Source organism: Zalophus californianus, chromosome 16 (genome assembly GCF_009762305.2).
Source record: "Zalophus californianus isolate mZalCal1 chromosome 16, mZalCal1.pri.v2, whole genome shotgun sequence".
Taxonomy (NCBI): domain Eukaryota; kingdom Metazoa; phylum Chordata; class Mammalia; order Carnivora; family Otariidae; genus Zalophus; species Zalophus californianus.
Genome location: NC_045610.1, coordinates 54293017 through 54312230, shown reverse-complemented (window position 1 = coordinate 54312230; position 19214 = coordinate 54293017). Strand labels below are relative to the sequence as shown.

At 53.1% G+C, this 19214-nt stretch overlaps 1 long non-coding RNA gene across 2 annotated transcripts in view; it reads left to right on the top strand.

Annotated features, from left to right (window-relative positions):
- LOC113939729 overlaps positions 1-17552 on the top strand; it is a 150860-nt gene extending 133308 nt beyond the window's left edge. Inside the window, exons 3-5 of one of the 2 annotated variants that reach the window (XR_003525327.2) lie at positions 30-4610; positions 8493-8555; positions 11813-17552. This is a non-coding gene — a long non-coding RNA (uncharacterized LOC113939729). The remainder of the gene's footprint in view (positions 1-29; positions 4611-8492; positions 8556-11812) is intronic. The other variant, XR_003525328.2, reaches the window with a different exon arrangement.
- Positions 17553-19214: the final 1662 nt, after the last annotated feature.

Here is a 19214-nt window from a genome sequence, read left to right as displayed (position 1 = left end):
CTGACCATCTCCTTCCGTCTCCCGTCCAGCCCAGGATCTCCTCTGAGTCTTTCCGGAGAGGTGTTCTCCGTGGGAACCCTGGCACAGTGGAGAATTCCATCTCTGCTGAGGCCGCCCGCCCTCGTCGTTTCAGGAGACTCCGGCTGCCTCCAGGTCCTTCCAGAAGGGACCGGGAAGATCCAAGAAGACCTTATGGAGTTGCTGAGACCTGAAGTAAAGGAAGCTGGAGGAGAGAGTGTCGCTGCAGGCCATCTGCAGTGCATCGACGAGCATCCCCCAGAAGTCACGGCCACCCAGAACCTCAGACGTGACCATGTGTTTGCAAATAGGGTCTCTGCAGATACGATTCATGAAGGACACACCTGACAAGTCCTGAGAGGAGCAGGGGGGGATCAGAGAGACACAGAGAGGATGGGGATCTCCAGATGGGAACAGACATTGGAGGGAGGGGTCCGCAGGCCAAAGACGGCTAGCAGCCAGCAGTAACTGCTGGGACACACCCCTGGAATGGGTTCCCCCTCCTGGCCTCTGGAAGGAACCAGCCCTGCCCACACCCTGATTTTGGACTTCTGTCCTCCTGAACTAGGAGAACAGAAGTGTCTGTTGCTTTTTGCCACCAGATTGTGGCCATTTGTTAGGACGGCCTCAGCAGAAGAGTATGAGGCAGACGAGAACGTGCTCTGTGGCGGGTTAGGGGAACAGGCTTGAGGTGAGGAATCCAGGGGACCAGATTGCGTGTAAGGAGACAGGACTGGTTCATATGTTAGGGGCGAGAGTCTGCAGGCCCGTTGGCCCGTGGGTGGAGGGCCGTGATGCCAGGCTGAGGTGCGTGTGGAGCAGAGCCCTTCTGCCAGGGGGCAGTCTTCACAATCCAGAAAGGTGCCGACCTTGGATTCTTGGACTCTCTCTGCCAAATTGTGACTTATAGGATGACAGGGGTAGTTATAAGGTGCTTAGCGTTAGAAAATTTTCTAAAAGGCAAGGAAAACATTCAGGATCCATACTCAGTTATATATTCATCCCTTATTTTTTTTAAAAAAATAATATTTCAGTGTCTTTATGGTTGTATCGTATTTCATTGTAGGACCCACCCCATAGTTATGGTTGAACAGTTCTTTGATGCTTCCCACATTTCTTCTTTGGCTGTGAAAGGCTCTGAAGTCCATCCTGGTAGCAAGAACTTGATCCATATCCGTCTTAGTTTCGGAGGGCTGCCATAACACGTCACCACCAGCCTGGTGGTTTAAAACAACACAAATGTAAGGCGCCTGGGTGGCTCGGTCGGTTAAGCGTCCAACTCCTGATTTTTGGCTCAGGTCATGATCTCAGGGTCATTCAAGGCCCTCCCTGGGCTCACGCGCTGGGCATGGAGCCTACTTGAGATTCTCTCTCTCTCCCTCTCCTTCTGCCCCTCCCTGCCACTGCCCTGCTGGCATATGCGTGCTCTCTCTCTTAAAAACAAAAACAAAAACCACAAATGTGCTGTCTTACAGGTCTGGCAGCCAGAAGTCTGAAATGAGTCTTACGGGACTGAAATCAAGTTGTGGGCAGGGCCGGTTCCTTCTGGAGGCTCCAGGGAAGAGTCGTTCCTGGCCTCCTGCAGCCTCTGGAGGCTGCCACACTCCTTGGCTTGTGGCCACATCACGTCAGCCTCTGCCTCGGTGTTCACGTCCGTTCTTCTCTCTGTACTCAGCCCTACGTCTGCCTCCCTCTGAGAAGGACCTTTGTGGTGGCATTTAGGGCCCATCTGGATAATCCAGGATCCTCTCCCCATTTCAAGACCCTTAACTTAATCCCACTTGCCAAGTCCCTTTTGCCACATGAGATGACATTTACAGGTGCCAGGGGTTAGAACGGGGACTCTCATTTTTTGGGGGGAAGGGGTGTCGTTAACGAGCCTGTCCCGATGTCCATGACTGTTTTCTCACAGTGGCTTCCTGTATGTGGAAACACGGGGCGCAAGGGTCTGAATGACGTCGCAGCGTGAAGCCTCCGCAGAAGGCGCCCCGCGTCGTGTAGAGTGGCTGGCGTGCTTTGCTACTGTCCCTTTAAGAGCCCTTTTGTAGCCCTCCTAGGAGTCCGACCCCATAGGGAGGCTGGGGACTGAACTCCCCATTACAGGAATCATTTAGAGTCAGCCTCTGGGAAACTCAGGGCTAATGAGATAATTCACATTAGGAGAGGAAGGAAGTGAAGGTGGCCTGACATCCTTTCTGTCTCTAATTTATATGATTCACTGAAGCCTCCCCCTCCCCTCCCCACCCCGTGGGGCCACCCCTCCTCCGGCTGCCCCTTTGAATTCTGGTTCCACTGTCCACCCTCGTCCTGCCAGCCGGGGCTCTGGTTTCCAGCAAGTCCCAGCATGCCGAGGAACCTGGGAAGGCTGCCTTCCGTCCAGATGAGGCACTCAGGCTCTTTTCTCCGCAGCTGCGCCACAGACTCCGTTCTTTACCTCTTTCTTCTCTTTCCCGGGGCTTCACCCAGCTCCCCTCCACCCCCACCCCTGCCCCGACCAGTGACCAACCAACTGGTATCTGCGGGACCAAAGGAAAGAGAAAAGCTTTCAACAGAACACAGGCAGGCTCCAGGCTCCGGGGGACCTAGAGGCCCAGGCTGCCAAGATTTTGTCTGCCCCCTCGCCCCCCCCCCACCCCCCCGCCGCCCTGTACTTTTAGAGGGAGGGAGAGAGAACAAGAGAGATCCTTCCCTTCCTGTTTTGTTTTGCTGCCTACACTTCTGGTCAAAGCTGTCTCTGCAAACATGAAAATCCAGTTTGGGTTTTAACTAGAAAAGTGTGAAGTAACCCAAGGTTCAGGCCATCGGGAGTTCAGATCCAACCCTGGGAGCCTCTCTGGGGGCTGCGTGCAGAGCACGGAGAGGGGAGGACCCCCGTCTCATCGTGGGCACCCTGCGGTCTTAGTTGCCCATTTTCTGTAGTGACACCTGCCTGCTTTTCTCAGACCTGCTGCCTCGACGGTTCCAGCCTTCCCTCCCCCAAGCCTGGGAAGGGTCCCTGGCGCCCAGAGGGAGGTGTGGCTCTCTCTTGCCCCCAGTTTATTCTTTTCCTCCTCTCATCCTCCCTGAGGGAGGCCATATGGTGGAGTGTTCCGAGTCAGGGCCAAGGGCCAGAGCCGTGCGGGCCCCGGGGACAGTCCAGCAGCGCTGATGTGCCGTGTGGGTGGCCCGTCCCGTGAACTTGCTGCCTGACCTCCCCCGGCCTCTGAGAACCCAGCTGCAGCCTTGGGTAGCAGCCTGGCCGCGTCGTGACGGGCGGGTGCCGAGGCCCCGCGTCCCGCCTGTGCCCTTGGCGCCCGCGCCACATGCCGTCCGGGCGGTGCTGGGCCCGGGCCCTGGGGGCCCCCTTTCCCGTCGGGGCAGCCTGAGCTGGCTCTCCGGGTGCTAGTGTCTCCAGTGAGGGGGAAAGAGCGGGCGGCCCAGCCCAGAGGCCCCAGGAGGAGTGGACACAGTTTGGAAGGAGGAGAGACGCAAGGTCGGGACCCAGGCGCTGGAGGCGAAGGACGTCCACGCGCTTCCAGGTTGAGCAGCCGCGGAGCTCGTGTCCTCGCCTCAGCCCCGTCCTCAGCTGAGGCTGCCTCGTTCACCGTGGGGGCTCTTGAGGAGGGGCCCGGTATCGGGCACGCACCCCCACACGTTCTAGGGAGGGAGCACGGGACGGATCTAAAGGCTACAGACAACGTTATTGATTTCAAAAGGAAAAAAAAAAAAGTACCGTCCGATGGGCCTGGAGTTCCCGTACACCTGTGAGGTCTGGTCTGGACCAGGAAAATAACCAAGCAGTGACTCATCGTCCTCCCTTCCTGGGAAGTGCGCTCCTGTATTTTTTAGTACAGATAGGGAGAGAGGTGATTATAGTGACAGACAGACGTAAGGAGCCTCTTGTATTTCACTCAGTCCTCACGACAGTCCTGCGACGGACTAGGTACTGCTCGTATCCCGTTTAACACGTGGGTGAGAGAGATTTGAGGGAACTTGCCCGAGATCCGGGACTTGGTGCTCGATTTGACTCTGTTTCTGTAAGCAGAGATGTCTCTAGTGCGATGTGCTTCCTGACTGTTCTCCTGTCTGTAGGGATGAGTGTCCGTGGCCCGCGGCCCTCCCACACCTGTTGAGATAACTAGCCTATGTCGCTAGGGATTCACTTGTTCAGGCACTCAGGCTGGCCTCTTCGGGACCAGACACTGAGCCAGGGACTCCGGACGCGGAAGGGAAGCCTGGCTGCTGCAGCAAGCCTCCAGCTGCCCCGTGACAGACCTGCGGGGTGCTGAGGAGGAACATTCGGGGCCCCCGAAGCCCGCCAGCACCGCAGCCCTTGAATGCACGTGCTCTTTTTCTCCCACGTGGTTGACAGTCCTTGATGTTCCAGATCCAGACAAGTCAGCGGTCCCGCCGTGTCCTCACTGCAGGCTGGCCACGGGCCCTCACACGCCTGGGTAGACAGTAGAGTCCCGCAAGGGACTTCAGGGACCCGGTGAGAGCACCTGGCCGTTGATCCCTCCCGAGGAAAGAGGGTAGCACCCGTCATTCTGTGGAACCCCATCCCTGGCATGACTCACAGAGGACAGAGGAGCTCCGGCAAGGCCTCCGAGCAGGTGTGTCTCTGTCCCCGTGGTCCTCATTGTTAGAGCGGAGCTGGACCTGCTCTGGCCCAGTCCCCCATTAGCTGTTGTTATATGGGCCATCTGGAGAAGGAGAGGAGAAGGGCCTTGTGATTGGCCATTAGGTGGCCCCTGAGGGTCAGGCTGCATGATAAGGAGAGGACAGAGAGGAGTGTGGGACTGGGGTCCCTATTAATCTTTAAAGTCCATCTTTAGGAACAATCTCCTGCGGATAAACAAGGGACCCAGGTTGGCTGGTTCGGAAGTGTCTTTGATCCACCTAGAAGTTAATGCTTTTCAATGGAGAACCACAAAGCAGCCCCACCCTGGGCCACAGAGATAACAGGCTGGTGCAATCACAAACCACCAGCCTCTTGATAATGCCCGGTTTTATTGAGGTCTGGTTTTCACCCAATGGGAACACCTCCGGCGAGCATCAAAGGGAACAGGCATCACCTTGAGCAAAGAATCCTCTGCCCTCAGGTGTGTGTGTGCTGGGAAGGGTGCGTGTGGGGCCGTGTGTGCACAAGGCTGCCCGTTGGCAATTTCCTTTCTACAGATCAGAGGCCACCAGCCCCAAGGGGCCTTGACCAGCCGTGAACACCATTCCCCTCTTCCGGCTGGGCCAGCTCCTCCGATGTCCCTGCAGATGGTGATTTCACCCCATACACGTAAGGGGTGCACTGTGTCATTTCATGCTCGACTCCGTGTCAAAGGCAGTTGGTATAAGGATGTCAAGGGAGCCATGGGGTGGGTGCTCTGAGGACACAAAGCCTGAAGGCCTATTGTTCGGTGATCTCAGGCTTGGTCTTTTGGAGGCCTCTGCACTCCATGGAACAGACCCCAGGGATGTATGTCTCACCTAGGAGAATGGAAGGAGCGGGCCATGGGGGATGGTGGAAGAACAAAAAGGAAGCATAGGGTCGCATCTTTGCAGGGGGAGGGTTGATGGGCCAATTGGTCGAGTGTGGTCCCACGGGAAGGAGCATCCTCCCCTACCCCCGGGCCGTGCCTCTTGGCCGCCTCATATTTCATCTGGGCAGTCAGGATGCCGGACATCATGCACTGGCCTCTGGAGACAGGAGCAGAGAAACAGCACCATGCAAACAGAACATCTGGAAGCTTTTTAAAGTTTATTTTTTAACACATTTGCAAGAGTCAGGACGTTTGCACACGAGGTTTACAGGCTGGAGGGAACCAGGGGTTTTGTCAAGCGGGGGGATTTGAGGCTGGAGAAGGGCGGTGGTACAGGGAGAGGGATGGGGGAGCCCTGGAAACGGCCAGTGTCAGCAGCCAGTCCTGCACGCTTTGGACTGGTAGCCCGGGAACCTGTTAAAAGGCCCCTGGCACAGAAAAAGGACCCGAGTTCCTTCCTTGCCTCTCCCATGCCACTGGTACAGAGCAACTGGAGTTCTTCTACCGTGTTCCAATCGGCCGCATGAAGTGGGCTGAAAGAGCAGAAGGCAGGACCCCTGAGAAAGGATGGGAACGTGCTGGTGGGCTCCATCGCGCTGAGCCTTGGCCTCTTAGAGACTCACTGCGGGGTGGGGGTGGGGGCTTTTCCGCTGAGGGTTACAGACTCATACCTGTCCCTCATCTTTGCATCTGGGCTAGCTAGGCGGGGCTGCCGTGGGCAGGAGACAGAGAGGCCAGCTCATCTGGGTGCTGCCATGAAGGGGGGATACGGAAGAATGTCAGAGCCCTGTGAGCTTCTCTCCCGCCCCGCCGCCTCTTCTGCCTCCTCCTTTTCTCCAACCCCACTCCCCCAGTGACATGCTGGACTTAATGGTTTGGGCCCAGGGAAACGAGGAAGAGCTTCGCTCAGCATTTCATGCAGGGCAAGCAGGGAGGAAAATAATGGGGGAAAAGACAGTTCCCAGCAGGACAGACAATTTACACATGACTTCATCCTTCTTTTCGAGGAGCATCAACCTGTTTGCCTCTCCCTTTCTTCATTGCTGGTTCCTCATTGAATTCTTTCCTTCCTTTCTGCTCCCAACCCCGTGCAGAGCCCCGGCCAAGCTGATTTGCAGGCCTATGTTCGATATATGGGAAATCTCCCCTCGCTCCGAGTGCATCCTTGTGGGAGGATTGTGGTGTCAGTGCCTGGGGAGTTTACCCACTGGAAGGAGAATTAATGCTCCCCGTTTCTAAATAGGCCCCACTGCCGTACCCCTGTCTTTATTAAGACAGTTCTTGTTGTTGAATGAGCTCACGTTTCTAGCTCATGGGAGCTGGTTCAATGTGTGCTGTTTATTAGGGGAGGGAACTGAGGCCTTTGTGGTTATTCATGGGAGACACCAAAAGGTGTCCGCCCAGTTCTGATGGGAAATGAGGTGACACAGCCACCAGGAATTCCTCCCCATCTAGTCACCCCATCTGGCGACTAGGATGCCCGTTCCCAGGTTGACAGCAGTCATGCTTTTATAGCGTCTGCTTGGGAGCATCTTGTGTGCCTTCCCATAGTCAGGATAGTGGTGTGTCACCTTCCCCGGCTCAGAGCCGTCTCTCCTCCGGGCCTGTTGGCCCTCTGCAGCGTGCAGTGTCTCTAAGCATTGGCCGCACACTGGAATCACCTGGAGAGCTCTTAACTGCCACCCTGTCCTGCCCTAGTAGATTCTAGTTTCACCGCGCTGGAGGGATAATTGGAATTTTGAGAAGCGTCCCAGGTGATGCTAAGGTGCAGCCAAGGTCAAGAATGGACCACCCCCAAGAGAAAGCATTTCTCAACTGGGAGTGATTTTGCTGACTCTCCCCTTCCTGCCCTTACTCACTTACAATGTCTGAGACACTTTTGAAGGTCACACGAAGAGGAGAGTGCTACTGGATCTAGTGGGTAGAGGTCAAGGATGCTGCTAAGCATCTTACAATGCACAGGACAGCCTCCCCCCCCCCACGATGACGAAGAGTTATCCAGTCCCAAATGTCATTACTTCCAGAGTTGAGAAACTTTGCTCTAGAATGGTGGTTCTCACACTTGAGTGTACCAGAACCACCTGGAGAACTTGTTAAAACACAGACTGTTGGGCTCCACTCCCAGGGTTTTGGATTCAGTAAGTCTGGGGTGGGGCCTGAGAATTTGCATTTCTAACAAGTTCCCAGGTGCTTGCTTAAGCTGTCGGTCCAGGGCTACACTTTGAGAACCACTAATTTAGACTGACTCTGAATCCTGTCTTTCTAGATCTGTGATATATTATATCCATTATGGTTATTAGAAAACTCTAAAATGGCAATGACTTAATAACTAAGAACAGCATTCTCTCCCACATAACAGAAATCCAAAGAAAGGCCATCCAAGGCTAGTGTGGTAGTTCTGGAGTTATCAGGGACCCAGGTTCCCATCTTCTTGTTAGATCATCTTAGTGCATGACTCCCATCATCAATGTCCCTCATGGTCCAAAATGGCTGCTGGAGCACCAGCCATCATGTCCTCCTTGAAAGCAGAAGATAGGAAAGGCAGACGGGGGAAAACAGTGGCGTCCCTCCAACACCTTTTGCAGTCAAATGCTCTACCACTGAGTTGGAGGGGGGGTATCTCCCTCCAACACCTTTTGGACACACTTCCCACGGCACTTTTGCTTACATCTCTTTGGCCAGATCTTGATCACATGGCTATAGCTACAAGAAAGACTGCGAAACGTAATCTTTTTACTTTGGGCCACAATGTGCCAGCCAAAACTCAAGAGTTATGTTACTAAGTAGGAAAGGGAGGATAGTCAACCGAACCGCTTCTGCCCATATGTGCATGCCTAATCCTTTCGAAGAGTTACCATTTGTATCTGTATATTTGGCATCTGCCCTGTGCTTTCCACGCAGTGTATCATTTAATCCTAACAGCTCTGCAAGGCAGATAATAATATCATCTCTGTTTTTCAGATGACGGACGGAACCGAGACTTGCAGAGATTAAGCCACCAGCCCAAGCTGACAGTCACAAATGGTATAACTTGAGAGTCTGCCTCTAAGCCTGGGCTGCTTCTTGCCTCGGTTGCTCTCAGGGACCTGACCTTTTCCTTCTGAGCCTGCAGGGTGTCTGTTAGACATTTATAAGCCAAATGCGGGACCCCGTCCCTTCTGACCTGCGGCATTTCGTTGTCACCTACATCCGCACCGTGATCCCCTCTTCCGTAGATCTCCTGAGAGACAGAGGCGTGGTATGCCCGATGGACAAGATTAGTTCCCTATGGCCGTCGTAAAATTTCATGGCTTAAAACAGCACAGATTTATTCTCATACATTCTGGAGGCTCATTCCACTAGGCTAAAGTCAAAGTACCCGCAGGGCTGGTTCCTTCTGGAAGTGCTAGGGAAGAATCCATTTCCTTGCCTTTTCCAGCTTCTGGAGGCCCCTGTGTTTCCACTTCCTCCCTGAATCACTCCAGACTCCTGCTTTCATTTTCACATTTCACTCCCTCTCCTGTGTCACATCTCCTCCCCACCCCCACCCCCACCTCCCTCTTGTAGGGACCCTCGTAGTGACTCTTGGGGCCCACCTGGGTCCTCCAGGATCATCTCTGCACGTCAGACCCCTTCTGCCACCGAGGGTCACATTCACAGGTTGCCTGGATTAGGACGTGGGTGTCTTTGCGGGCTAATAGCCAGCCAGCCACAGGGGCTCTCTTGGTCCAGTGCTCCCTTTCCTGGTCCCCAGCTTTGCTTCCGTGGGCTGTTCCCAACACGGACGCTGCCTACATTTCACTCGGGGAGTTGTTAGAGTGGCCAGAGACAGGTTCTGAAGGGCAGGGCGGTGTGTCCGAGGTTTGTCTAATCAGCCCCAGTGACCATGGCAACGGGCATGAAAACACTCAAGTGGAAAAGGAGTGGGGGAAGGGGACCCTGCCCTGGAGGTGGCGGAGTGACTTCACCTGGGCATGATGCATGCTGGACAAGCATAAACAGCAGGTACAGTCACCCGGCGGCAGGCTTTGCAAACCCTCTGGGCCGCGTGTTTCTAGGTCACCTTGCAACCCTCTAGGTGCCTGCTAATCTGTGAGCCCCCCTCTCGCCTTTCTCTAGGCTCCTGGAGGCGGGTCTTCGGCCAAATACAAAGGCTACACCTAGCAGAGTTTATGGGAGGAGGGAGGGCGGCAGGAGTGTTAGGCTCTGTTGGGCCGGTTCTGTCCTAACCTTATTTTGCTTCCCTGCGGTGATTCCCTCATCTCTACCCCCCCGACCCCATCACAACCACCCCCGGACCCCCTAGCCCCGCCTTGGCTGGGTCTGCCTGCCGGGATGAGTCTGGGATGTTGTATGTTTTGCTTTTTATTTTATTTTGCAAATGCCTCCCGACATTCCCCTCTGTGTTTCATGTCCCCCTGCCAAGTGCATGTGGTTGCTGGGCAACAAGAAGGAAGTCCCTGTGTGATTCACCCACTGCTGCCAATTAATTTGCTAGCTGCGTGCATCTCCCTGGGGAAAAGATTCCTCCTGGCCCTCTGTGAGGGCTGCTGCCCGGGAGGGGAAAGGGAACCTGAGGAGAGTTAGCAGAACTTTGGGGCTCTTCAGGGTGTTTTCGGGTCCAAATGAAAGAGTGTCTGGGTGAGACTTAGGGGTTCCTCTTGGCGGCCAATCAGAGAGCCTCTCGGAGCCTAAGAGTGCCTTGGCATGGGCACGCTGGCTGACTTTTTGTGGGTAGGTGGCTCTAACATGCAGACCCCCCCCCCCCCCCCACACACACACACCGCCCCACAGCTCTCTGGCAGAGGAATGTCTTCTGTGTTCTCTCTGTTCGGTCTCTCCCCGCCCCCGCCTCCCCCGCCCGACCCAGGCAGGCCCTCACTGGGACCTCCTCCCATCCCTGACAGTTAGTGCCTTGTCTCTGGGTGTCCCTGCCTGGGCAGTAGCCAAAACCCACGGGAAGGAGAGCACCCCTGCACAGGCTAGGCTGCGTGCGACCTCCGTAGGTCTGCAGAGGGGCCAATGGGAGCCTGTTGGCCCAGACCGCCCCCAGAATCTCCAAGTGTCTGTCCCTCAGCCATCGATGTCCTTCCGGCCTCGTGCTTGATCAGTATCCCCTCTCTCTTTTTTTTTTTTAATCTTTTTTTTAAGATTTTTTATTTATTTATTTGAGAGAGAGAGAATGAGAGATAGAGAGCTCGAGAGGGAAGAGGGTCAGAGGGAGAAGCAGACTCCCCGCTGAGCAGGGAGCCCGATGTGGGACTCGATCCCGGGACTCCAGGATCATGACCTGAGCCGAAGGCAGTCGCTCAACCACCTGAGCCACCCAGGTGCCCAGCATCCCCTCTCTTCTAAGGCCTGCAAGGCCGGGGCTTGCCTGCCTGCTCTGTGTCCGTTTTCACGGCATCTCACCCGGGCTGGTCCTTGGGCACGCATGCATTTGCAGGTGGTGGTTCCGTGTGGGTGGATGGTGATTGCCACAGTCGTGAGGCCTGGATTATCCATGTCTGGGAGTAGGCCCCTTGTTTGTCTCGCTGGGCCTCGCCAGTTTTAAAAAGGGGAAGTCCCCTGGGGGCATCTGGTGGCACTAGCTATATTTGCCCCTCGGAAATGGTGGTCACAGGGGGTGGTGGGAAGTCAGGAAAGTATGTGGAGCCCACATCCATCTTTGCTTATTTGCAATCAGCATTAGGAAAACAAATGTGTTAAGCCGAGTCTTCCCGTTTCCTCCCAGGGACCCCTTTGTTCTGGATAATTTCCTAATTCGTGGTTAAGGGATTTGTGAGAACAGACAGACGTCCCAGCTAAAGTGAACATTAGGTTAGGGACCAGGCCCTTGCCATCCTGTACTAAGAACACCAGCAGCCTCTGTGCCTCAGTGTTCCTGTCTATAAAGTGGGTGACCTAACACCTCCATGTTTTCCTGCGCCGAATCTCACAGACAATGTCATGACATGCTGAAAAACAGAAGCTTCCACTTCCTCTGGGCTGGCTATATTCGGTGTTTTCTGGGTTTTGTTTTTTTGTTTTGTTTTTGTGTTTGTTTGTTTAAATCAGCTATGTGGTTATAGTGGTGAGATCTGAGTGGAGGGTTCCTGGCAGTAATTCAGTGGAGGGGGAGCTCCTTGAGTGGTATAAATAGGCCTCCCTTTTTTTTTCCTGTCTTAGCTCAAATAGTGCTTTTCGCACTGTGGGTTCTGTTCACCGGCTAGAACGTTATGGACTAAAGACAGGAGAGTCAAGCTCACTGCTGAAAGAGCAGAAGGCAGAATCTAACTCTGATGCTGTGTTTCGGTCTACAGGCCTGGGAAAGAGCAGCGGCTGAGGGCCGCTCTTCCTCGCTCCCACTTGCCACCAGGAAGCTGGGGGGAGCCAACGTACGCCATTGGGACCTCGCGAAGTACCCGGCTAATATGGGACCATCTCTTAAGAGGCAAGAGCTCTGGATCTTCTCAAGAATTCTTATTTTGGAGAAAAAAGAAACTTCTGGATTTGAGAAGACATTGGAGGAGAAAGTAAAGACCCTTGCACTGAGGAGGAGTCTATGTCTGGACCCGCACGAGCTGGACGCAACCTACAGTTGACAAGTCACCATCACCACAGACCTTGTCGTTCCCTCTTGTGGAAAACATTTCCTCTGCTGCTGCCTGCCCTTAAGACTCCCCCCCACCCCCCAGCCCGATGCCCGGGAACCAAAGGGCTTTCTACCACACCCTTTCTTGCCCCCCAGCTCCCCCGTCTGCTGTGCCTTTGGACTCGGCAATTTTTGTTTGCTCCATTATCTTCCAGCCGGATACAGAGTGAATTGTTAACCACACTTAGGTCAAATGGGATTTTAATTTTTGTTCCTGTTCCTTCTAAAGAGGCCAGTGTTTGTGTTGCTATGTGAGCAGCATTGGAATAGAATGTCCTCTCGCTTCTTTGGGATCCGGCCACTCAGGTTCCAGAGTGATGCGGGTCAGTGCAGAAGTTCTTCGGGACCTCAGATGTCAGGGACATTGGAGGGGGCTCCTGTAGGGGCGCTGGTGTCCTCCATGTCCAGCTTCCTTTGCTTGGATCCCACCCAGATGTTTGTCTGGAAGAGCAAAAAGTGAATGCTGTGTGTTCATCCCCCCTATCTGCTCTTTTTTTTTTTTTAAATGTCATTTGATGTATAATTGACATAGTATTCTATCCGTTTCCCACCTGTCTTCTGTTGACACAGAGGCACCACCAGCTGTGAAGACCCCTTCCCTCAGATGGCATTTGGGGCCCCTGCCAGAGTGTGGTGCTTTGTCACAAACCATCTCGCTACCAGAGCTGGTGTGTTTATTGGAGACCCTCTGCCCCTCAGATGCCGGCGTCACTCCTGACGGCAGACCGGGCCCCTCGAAACATGACTCCTGTTTGTTTCATCCCTCCAGTGCCACCGTGCACATGGCTGAAAACACTTCTAGAGTCGACCTTGTTTCAGTCGCAGAGCCAAAGATGTCCGTTCATTCTACTTCTAAAGCAAATGATGGCTTGCCTTTGTAGGAAGAATTAAAGCCATACACATATATCTTCTCTTTGTTTGTAGGTGATGTGTTTCTGTGACCATAGAGCGACCTCGGTGTCTGCTCAGGGGAGCAATGGGGTCCTTCTTGGCCTCTCGGATTCCCCACAAAATGAGTGGCGGGAACCCCTTGAGGTCGTTTCCTGCTGTTGACATGTAAGGCTCGTTCGTGGGCTTTGGTCTCCCTTCCTTGACATGCACACAGACTCATCGTACTGGTTAGAGTCCTTCAGGTTTCAAGGAACAGAGACCCCTTAGATCACCAGCATTAACATGGGTTTATTCCAAGTTGCTCTGGAAGTAAGGTAGACCGGAACAGTCTGCCCAGCAGCTGCCTGGCGAGGCCTTTCTAGAAGCCCAAAGTCATTCAAGACATCCATTTGCTAGACAGTTTCCAGAAACAGCAAGAATTCCGACGCCAAGGTCATTTTGATCATCTGCTCAGCAGCACGACTCCCTGCTCCTGATTCTAGAATTCTCCTGTGATGATGAGCTGAGGATGCTAGCTGTCCCAGACCACACGACTTTCTGTGATAAACCTGGGACAGTGCTGGGCAAACCGGGCAAACCAGAACAATTGGCCATGCTCCTGGGTGGCTTGATGACATTGCTTCTGCTGCTAAGTTACCTGCCATAGTTCGCTGATGCTCTTGATTAGCCTGACCAGCTGCCATTCAGAACCCTTGTGTCTGACCACATGGTTCACCACTTGGCAGGCTATAGGTGGAGGCCGTTGGATCAAGCACCCAGTCCTGACCACATCAGGTGTTTTCCGGGTGGTAGGGTTGCATGATATTGAATAAAAACCTGGATGTAACAAACCAGCTGAGACCACTTCCTTCAGAAAAAGTCCTGTGGATAGTGGACATGGGAGCCATTCAAGGTATCAGGGATTCTTCTCCAATCCTGTTCTACTTAAAAAAGGCGATGCTAATAACCTTTCTTGTTAAGAGCAGAACAGTTCCTTAGGAAACAAAACTACCACGGCCACTGGGAACAGGGGTGGTGGTGGGGGGGACAGACTGCACGTGTCCGAGAGACATGCACGTACCATGCAGAATGAGCCAAGAAGAAAACTCTGCGTCTTCGCTAGAGAGAGTAAGAGCTACAATCATCGGGGTAGGGTTGTCTAGGGAGCAAAGGAGTTGGCTAGAGGACTTCCTGAGATTCCTTTGAACTCTAGGATTCTTTAAAATATCAAGGACATGTAAATGGGGCCCAAGTGTGTACTTTCACTCCAGAGTCTCTGGATCACCTTTGAGTTCCACTCTGATCATGTCGAATGGGACCTCCCGGCTCCCTCTTCCCTCTCCAGACACTGCCTGTATCTGGGATAAGGGAGCAGAACTTGGTGGTGGTTGTGGGCGGTGGAGGCGGACGGGAAGGTTGTACCTGCCGAACTTTTGGTGTTCTTGACAAGTAAGAACAATCTGAAGGCAAATTACAGGTTCTTTTCAGGTTGGTCAAAGCCAGGCTTTCGGGCTTGCATGCCATCCTGTAGCTGTTGCTTCTTGTCAGGGGGTCAGGCCTCCATCGTTTCTGTTGAAAGACGGGCACGAGCGTCTGCAGTGCTCTAACGGGAGCCTTCAGCCCGTCCTGCCCCTCTTGCATGCTGTGGCCACATGGGGGGTCATTGCCTGCCAAGGTAGAGATGAGCATGCAAACATCGAGAAACCCAACTCTCATTACCCCCATGCAAAGATCGAGATCCCCCATGCCCCCAAGTCTTTGCCCCTGTCCTGGCTCTCTGTGCCTTCACTGCCATAGAAGGAAGGCTACCCCAGCGCCTTGGGCACCCCTTTTCTTTTTAAAAAGATGAACTCATTTCAGATGTTCCCTTCATTCATGTACCACGTACGGTCTTTGGTTCCAGAAGAAGTCTCCTTGTTGTGCCAAAGGCAACAATCTCTCTCTCTCTCTCTCTCTCTCTCTCTCTCCCCCCTTATCTTCTCGTCCACATAGAATCCCAGAGTTCAAAGTGGTCTAAAGGCTTTATCTAGATTTACCTCTGACTGAGGCACGAATCCCCTTTCCAGCATCAGACGAGGGATCACCCAGGCCTGGGGGAGGCAGCCTTTTTGGCAGAGCAGGAGAGGACTGTGAGAGAGGGCTGAATGATCCTCAGCCTGGCAGGCGAAGCTGTAGGGTTGTGAAGAGCGGCTCGTGGGCTGCCTAGAGACCACGAATGTCAACTTCTTAATGAGATTTTGAGGCAAGTGCACTGTGCCCCCTCCCCAGCACATTTCGGTCTCTTACTTCTGGATCCAGGGTGCCTTCCGCTGATAAAAAAGCACAGAGTGGGGAGACAAGGAAATCTGAGATTTTTGTCTCCGAAAGCTCCTCATCTTCGTTCCTTCCCTGTAAAATGAAGGAGTCGGGCCACGTGATCCCCGAAGCCTCTTCTGTCTCTGACATGCACAGTGCCGTCGTATTTAATCGAGTCCGTGACTTGAAGGTTTGCTGGTTTTTTGCTCCATTTGAGAAGAGTAAACCAGCTGTTGCCCAAGGTACGGTAGAAAGGCATTTCATCCACATGCTGAACATACTCATCTTGCCGTGATCCATTATGAACATAACCTCAAGTTAGGGCCCTGTCCCGGGCATTTTGTTCAGGCTTTCCTGTGAGATTTTCCCGTGGCATCAAAACTTTTATCCTCTTCAAAGGGTCCGCCAAGCCCCAGTGTTGATGGAGAAATAGAAGGTTCTAATGGTGAAGCATGGCCCTCTGCTCAGGGGAATGTGGTTTAAAGGGCATAAGGATGACCTTGGGAATGGCCACTGACCTTGGACAAGACCGTCATGCCAGGCTGGTGGGAAGCAGGGCTGGGTCCCCCTACCGCTGCTTCTGAGTGAGACCTTCTATGCCCAGGCTGACAAGAGCTCTGAACTGGAGAAGGGAGGGGGGTGTCTGGAAGTCTGTACTTTAGTCCTACCTTAACTTCAGCCCCAAGGTCCTTTGCTGTGGGTCTCAGTCTTCTCATCCACAAAGTGGGAGAGAGAGGGATAAGTGGGTGGTGTGGATGGTCCTCTAAGGTCCCTCCCATGTGTCAAGTTCTAAGCCTCGCCTGACCCAGCTGAGGCCTGCCTGTTCTCTGACAAGTAGCTCTTCTCCCTTTGCCTTCGGCTGCACAAGCCAAAAACAGGGCTGTCCCAGGAAGTCCATTACCGAAGAATACTTCAAAGCTGTTTGCACTCATTGTCAGTTGCACTGAACTTGAGTTTGTTGAGGGAGAAGGCAAATAGACATATAGACTGACGGCAGGCACGGGGAAGGGGGACTGCTATTTGCCCGGGGTGACGGGGGGCGGGGGGGGACTGCCTATACTTTTGACCAATAAATAAAAACTGGGAGCTCTGCGTGGTTACAGCTGGAGGGGATTTATTAGTTTGCTTAGTGAAAGGCAAATATTAAGTCTTAAGTTGACCCCGTCCTGGGACCTGCCTTTTGGCTTTTGTATGCCGTCCAGCACCGATCACTGTGTACTTCAGGTTATCAAGTTCTGTCAAAGGGTTTTTGTTGTTGTTGTTGTTGTTTAATGGTTTTCCATCTCCTTCTCCTTTCTTCCCTCCGTTGCCTGCCTTCGCCCCGCTGTTACCGCAACTCGGGGCTGGGTTTTAGAGCGGTAGGGAAAGCAGGGTGTGGAAGACACCTTGTCACATTGTCCTGCTCACGAAGCTGGCTGTGTTCGGGGCTCCCGCTAGCTTCAGAACTGCCCAGCTGCTGGTGCAGAGGCTCCGGACCTCGGGGTCCTCGTGGGTCCCCTCCATCCTCGGCCCTGAGCATAAGTCTGGGCGTCGGAAAAAGAAACACATCCCCTGTTCCTCTGTGTTGTAACCTTTCCTTCCTATGTGACTGTTGGTGCTGGACAGTGACTGGTGACCTCAGCCAGATGCCCTGTAGGGTGAGCCGCTGAAGGTAGCATCGTGTGGGCATTATAATTGGGGTCTGACCAGGGTTTGTCACCATCCAGGGAGTGAAATATCCAGACCAGAAGGGCTGGACAGGCACCCGGTCTATCCAGGCTCCACGTATGAGCTGCAGTGAAGCTCAACTACATGGAACATTCCTTACCCTTTGCCTCAAACGTCCTCAGTGTAAAGCCAGTCTGTTCTGAAGCATTGCGGTTCTCGGGGTCCTTGGGCCTCATGGGTGGGGCTTGCTGATACCCACCACTGTGGGGTCTGGCCCACCAGGGCACCCTAAGCGCCCCGACCAGCCTGGCAACGGTCCACAGAGGGTGCACCTTACAGGCCAGTTCGGGATATCACGGCTCGCCACCACTCCTCCTGTAACCAAGAGTTGGGAATGTTCTGGAATTGCTTAATTAAGAGAGTTCCTTTCACATTCCAGTGGTGATTTTTGATTGAACTCAGCATGATTTTTAACCCTCTGGCAATTCTTCCTGGATGAGTATTTTTTTTTTAAAGATTTTATTTATTTGTTTGTTTGTTTGTTTATTTATTTATTTATTTTTATTTGACAGAGACACAGCGAGAGAGGGAACACAAGCAGGGGGAGTGGAGAGGGAGAAGCAGGCTTCCAGCGGAGCAGGGAGCCCGATGTGGGACTCGATCCCATCATGACCTGAGCCGAAGGCAGACGCTTAACGACTGAGCCACCCAGGCGCCCCTAGATGAGTCTATTTTTTAAAAAGTTCAATGTTGGGGGGACCCAGGCTACTGAAGTCCTCCTGGTCCTTCGAGGCTCAGCTCCCAGCCTCCCTTCTCGGGGAATGCCTTCCTGAATTCCTTCTGCCCTCTTGACCAGGCGCACGTTCTTTTAACACATTTATCTGGCATTGGATAGGTACTCAAAAAATGCTGATCCCTATTTCCTGAACCGTGGGGTTTTCATACGGCATTTACTGTGCTTACGCTGAACTTGTTTGAAGTACCGCCTTCTCCCCAACCCTCCCTCCCTTTCCCCCTTCCCCTTATAAGAGCAGGAGCCGGGTCACTCCTGACACCTTGAAGTTTATCCCTGAGATGCCCACTCATGTTCACGATCACGTGGCAGGCACTGTGATCGACCTTCGATCCTCAGAAAACAGAATCACATGGATCAATCACTTAGACCAAGTCTTACATGTGAAGGTTGGGATCAGAACCAAGATCGCTAAGGGGCCTCAAGTTCAGAGCTCTTCAGTTTCGGCATGGCAGTTTGGAAGAGGTAGATGTACATGAAAGACATTGGCTTGACTTTTCCTACTAATGACCTGTGGCTTCGTGTCCCGCCAAATTTGCTGGTTTCGCGTTTGCCCATTATTCATCAATAAAGTGTTTCCTGAACAGTGGAGAAAATGTGCTTGTTGCTTGATAGGTTGCTTTCCCTGCAGAAACCTTTCTTGAAATAGTATGTGTCTGTTTTTAGGCTGATTATTTGAGAGCTGGGTTCATTTTTAAGGTCGGAATGAGAAATTTAAACTCAGAAGTTTAGGTCAAAATTCCTGAAGAATTTCACAGAGTCTAAGAGGAGAAACACAGAAGTGGGGGGGGGGGGGAACATATATGAGATGCTCCCTGCCTTTGGGATCTTATGTACAGTGTTAATCGCATTTGCCAGATGAACTCTTTGTTAAGGTTCCTGGAGACTCTGGATGGATGATGCTGTCTACCCTTCACCCTAATGCAAACTTTTCCAGTAAAGTCACAGGCAGAGAAGTTGGGTCACGATGGGCAGATCCCCTACTACAGGGGATGGGCCCGGGTTCCAGGGAATACTACCTGGGGACAGAAGGCAAAGACGGAAGAGGTGTCACTCAAAAGCAGGCAGGCTCTGGGAGAGAGGGTCTGTTCCCATTTGCTCTCTGATTAACCACCCCTCCCACGGGGAGGAGCGCAGAAAGGAGAAAGGAGCAGCAGAGGTATAGGTGGGAGGTCCACCTTCTTCGGGAAGAGGGGAAGAACCCAAAGTCCACCCCCTCTTCCTCTCACTTGGTACAAACTAGTAGAATTAGAGTTTTGGACAAAGGGGATGCCCTCTGTGGGCTTCGGTCACCAGCACAGTTTCAGACATTTGAGAGATGATAGGACGTTCAGCCAAGAAAAATCAGGCAATCCAGGAAACAGTATGTCCCGTGTTCTAGAGTGCTTTACAATTTCACAGCTTCTCGTTTGAATCTCACAGCCACTTCATGAAAGGTATTGAGACCTCGTTGTTACAGGTGAGG